The 5,168-nt window shown below is 43.5% G+C and overlaps 1 pseudogene across 1 annotated transcript; it reads left to right on the plus strand.

The window, feature by feature from the left end:
- The first annotated feature begins 928 nt into the window (after positions 1-928).
- Positions 929-4,058, plus strand: LOC311145769 (U6 snRNA-associated Sm-like protein LSm7; annotated as a pseudogene). Its single transcript has one exon. The product of its transcript is annotated as a U6 snRNA-associated Sm-like protein LSm7 (transcript).
- Positions 4,059-5,168: the final 1,110 nt, after the last annotated feature.

Consider the following 5,168-nt stretch of genomic DNA (forward strand, 5'->3'; position numbering starts at 1 on the left):
CTTCTATCAATGTACTTTTCTGCATCATTTCCAATCCCCCATATATATTATTGTGTAAATATATATATATATTATTTTAAATATTTTCTTTCTTTATAATTTTTCCCTAACCCTACGACCCCTCTCCTAATTGGAGTAAACTAATGGACACCAATACTTACATGCTGACCACACCACCCGCGTCGCATGCGCGAGCGTTGCAAAATAAAATGTACAAATACATGTTATTCAATCATTGTACCCACACTGCTCGCGCACGTCAACGAGCATCTGCATAGCCAGGCGCTAAAATAGAACTTGGTTCTATTTGTGACGCTTGGCGCGCTGCAAGTCCCACCTCTCCCATCTCTTCATTGTTTTTTAGCAGCATGCAGCATACTGTATACCCACGTGGGTGATTGAAAGATGAACTGAGGTCCACACTCCAGTCCAGTTGGGTGTGGTAAGGCACCTTAAAGTTGGTTGCCAACCACCATATAAATTCCAAAGAAGAAGAAGCCTGAAGGAGGAGAGATTACTAGAAATGAACTCAGTTTACCATTTTATCTTTGGATTAATTGTCGGAGTAGAGGACCTTGTGCATTTCAGGTAAAATCACAACCCAATGTTTATATCCCAGGACAAATTAGCTAGCAACAGCAAGCAAGCTAAATTGCCATAAATGTTTAATGTTTTTCAACCTGTCCCCAAATTAATATAGTTGGTTAAAAGTTTGTTTTGAAATTTCAACCTGTGTGTCCTGATCGCGTCTGATGTGGGTGAAATCAACATGTGCGCGATGGCACACGTAGACGCACACGCGCGGTGTGGTCAGCATGTTAGGCTTCTACTTCCAGCTTATATCAGCTTATCCAGCTACATTGAACAAAAATGTAAATGCAACCTGCAACAATGTCAAAGATTTTAATGAATTACAGTTCATATAAGGAAATCAATCAATTGAAATATATTCATTAGGCCCTAATCTATGGATTTCACATGACTGGGAATACAGATATTCATCTGTTGGCCAAAGATACCTTAACAAATAGGTTGGGCCGTGGATCAGAAACTAGTCAGTATCTGGTATGACCACCATCTGCCTCATGCAGCGCGACACATCTCTTTCGCAACGAGTTGATCAGGCTCCCACTCCTTTTCAGTGGCTGTGTGAAGTTGCTGAATATTGGGGGGAACTGGAACATGCTGTCGTACACATCGATCCAGAGCATCCCGAACTGGCTCAATGGGTGACATGTCTGGTGAGTATGCAGGCCATGGAAGAATTAGGACATTTTCAGCTTCCAGGAATTGTGTACAGATCATTGCGACATGTGGCCTTGCATTATCATGTAGAAACATGAGGTGAACATGGCGTGGCTGGAACTGGTTTAAAATGGCGGACAGAAACCAGGAAGGAGAGAAGAAGAAGAAAGAGAGTATCTTTGACCTGTCATAGTACATTGATAAACAAATCCGTGTGAAGTTTCAGGGAGGACGAGAGGCCAGTGGAGTTCTGAAGGGGTTTGACCCCCTGTTGAACCTGATATTGGATAGCACCATCGAGTACTTGCGGGATCCTGACGACCAGTTCAAGCTGACCGAGGACACGCGGCAGCTGGGCCTGGTGGTTTGTAGAGGGACATCCGTGGTGCTCATCTGTCCTCAGGACGGCATGGAAGCCATCCCCAACCCCTTCATCCAGCAGCAGGACGGATAGTCGGCCAGCCTCGTTCTCTAGGATGACCTCACAGTAATCCAATTCCTGGTGTGTATGTCAATTGTATTTCCTTGATTCCTTGCATCCTCTACTTGCCTCCTTCTCAAAGTGCATTGGAGGAGAAGATCAGAGGAGAGGAACCTAAGATCTACTCCAGTGTGCTTTGAGAAGAAGGGAGGATGTGAGGATTCAATTAAATATTATTGCGGTTAGTATGAAAAAAAAAAAAAAAAAAAAAAAAAATTATGCACTCACTACTGTAAGTCGCTCTGGATAAGAGCGTCTGCTAAATGACTAAAATGTAAATGTAATTGTCATGTAAAATGTGATGGCGGCAGATGAATGGCACGACAATGGGCCTCAGGATCTTGTCACAGTATCTCTGTGCATTCAAATTGCCATCGATAAAATGCAATTGTGTTCGTTGTCCATAGTTTATGCCTGCCCATACCATAACCCCACCGCCACCATGGGGCATTCTGTTCACAAAATTGACATCAGCAAACCGCTTGCCAACATGACGCCATACAAGTGGTCTATGGTTGTGAGGCCGGTTGGACGCACTGCCAAATTCTCCAAAACGACATTGGAGGTAGTTTATAATGAAAATTCAATTCTCTGGCAACAGCTCTGGTGGACATTGCATTGTGTGACAAAACTGCACATTTTAGAATGGTATTTTATTGTCCCTAGCACAAGGTGCACCTGTGTAATGATCATGCTGTATAATCAGCTTCTTGATATGCCACACCTGTCAGGTGGATGGATCATCTTGGCAAAGGAGAAATGCTCACTAACAGGGATGTAAACAAACTTGTGCACAAAATTTTAGAGAAATAAGGTTTTTGTGCGGATGGAACATTTCTGAGATGTTTTTTTTCTGCTCATGAAACATGGGACCAACACTTTACATGTTGTGTTTATATGTTTGTTCAGTGTATATAATTTTTACGGATCCAAATTGCAGATTTAAAAGAAAACATAAATCTTCAGCGGACAATGACACCTTTGTTTTTAAGCCCTGGATTTATAGCCCCTTGATATTATTGTTGGATCTGATTTTAATAGCAAACATTTCAATTGCCATAATAAATACCTCCCGAGTGGTGCAGTGGTCTAAGGCACTGCATCGCAGTACTAGCTGTGCCACTAGAGATCCTGGATCGAATCCAAGCTCTGTTGTAGCCGGCTGGGACCGGGAGACCCATGGGGCAGCTCACAATTGGTCCAGGGTAGGGGAGGGAATGGCCGGCAGGGATGTAGCTCAGTTGGTAGAGCATGGTGTTTGCAACGCCAGGGTTGTGGGTTCGATTCCCACGGGGGGCCAGTATGAAAAATAAATAAATGTATGCACTCACTAACTGTAAGTCGCTCTGGATAAGAGTGTCTGCTAAAATGTAAATAGATATGCCAATAGTGGACAACCTTGTTTTTCTCTTCTTGCCAGTTTAATACTTTCTGAGAAGTAGCCATTATTTACTATTTTACACTTGGGGTTACTATACATAACTTTAACCCATTGTAGAAGAGATCCTCCAAATTTAAAAAAGTCCAGGCATTTATATATAAATTCCAGTCGTATTTTATCAAAGGCCTTTTGAAAGTCAGCTATGAATACCAGGTGTGGTTTCGATTGTTCCAGTACTTGTCTTATATTATCGCCAGTGTATCGTCCATGTAAAATTATTATTGGTGTTTGTGGTTCACTCCAAAGAACGCGTTTCCATTGATCCAGAGTCCAATGTCGGCGAGCTTTACACCACTCCAGACAGTGCTTGGCATTGTGCATGGTGATCTTAGCCTAGTGTGTGGCTGCTGGCCACGGAAACCCATTTCATGAAGCTCCCAACGAACAGTTATTGTGCTGACATTGCTTCCAGACGCAGTTTGGAACTCAGTAGTGAGTGGTGCAACTGAGGACAGACGATTTTAACGTGTTACGTGCTTCAGTACTTGGCAGTCCCATTCTGTGAGCTTGTGTGGCCTACCACTTCTCGGCTGAGCCGTTGTTTCTCCTAAAGCAGCTCTAGCAGGGCATAGATTTGACAAACTGACTTGTTGAAGTTGAAAGTCACTGAGCTCTCCAGAAAGGCCATTCTACTGCCAATTTTTGTCTATGGAGTTGCATGGCTGTGTGCTCGATTTTATACACCTGTCAGCAACGGGTGTGGCTAAAATAGCCGACTCCGCCAATTTGAAGGGGTGTCCACATAGTTTTGTATATATAGTGTATATCGCCATAATGCATACACAATATACGGTGCATTTGGGAAGTATTCAGACCCCTTCACCTTTTCCACATTTTGTTACATTACAGCCTTATTCTAAATTTGATTAAATTATTTTTTCCCCTCATCAATCTACACACAATACCACATAATGACAAAATCGAAAAACAGGATTTTAGAATTTGTTGTAAATGTATTAAAAATACAAAACAGAAATACCTTATTTACATAAGTATTCAGACCCTTCGCCATGAGACTCGAAATTGAGCTCAGGCGCATCCTGTTTCCATTGATCATCCTTGAGATGTTTCTACAACTTGATTGGAGTCCACCTGTGGTAAATTCAATTGATTGGACATGGTTTGGAAAGGAATACAGCTGTCTATATAAGGTCCCACAGTTGACAGTGCATGTCAAAGCAAAAACTAAGCCATGAGGTCGAAGGAATTGTCCGTAGAGCTACGGGACAGGATTGTGTTCCCCAAGAACACAGTGGACTCCATCTTTCTTCAATGGAAGAAGTTTGTAACCACTAAGATTCTTCCTAGAGATAGCCGCCCAGCCAAACTGCGCAATCGGGGGAGAAGGGCCTTGGTCAGGGAGGTGACGAAGAGCCCGATGGTCAGCCTGACAGAGCTCCAGAGTTCCTCTGTAGAGAAGGGAGAACCTTCCAGAAGGACAACCATCTCCGCAGCATTCCACCAATCAGGCCTTAATGTTAGAGTGGCCAGATGGAAGCCACTCCTCAGTAAAAGGCACATGACAGCCCGCTTGGAGTTTGCCAAAAGGGACCTAAAGGACTCTCAGACCATGACAAACAAGATTCTCTGGTCTGTTGAAACCAAGATTGAACTCTTTGGCCTGAATGCCAAGGGTCATTTTTGGAGGAAACCAGGCACCGCTCATCACCTGGATAATACTATCCCTACGGTGGTGTATGGTAGTGGCAGCATCATGCTGTGGGGATGTTTTTCAGCGGCAGGGACTGAGAGACTAATCAGGTTTGAGGGAAAGATGAACGGAGTAAAGTACAGAGAGATCTCTGGAGAGACCTGAAAATAGCTCTGCAGCGACGCTCCACATCCAACCTGACAGAGCTTGAGAGGATCTGCAGAGAACAAGGGGAGAAACTCCCCAAATACAGGTGTGCCAAGCTTGTAGCGTCATACCCAAGAAGACTTGAGGCTGTAATGGCTGCCAAAGGTGCTTCAACAAAGTAAAGGGTCTGAATACTTATGATA

Source organism: Coregonus lavaretus, assembly GCF_964263955.1.
Source record: "Coregonus lavaretus genome assembly, chromosome: 18".
Lineage (NCBI taxonomy): Eukaryota > Metazoa > Chordata > Actinopteri > Salmoniformes > Salmonidae > Coregonus > Coregonus lavaretus.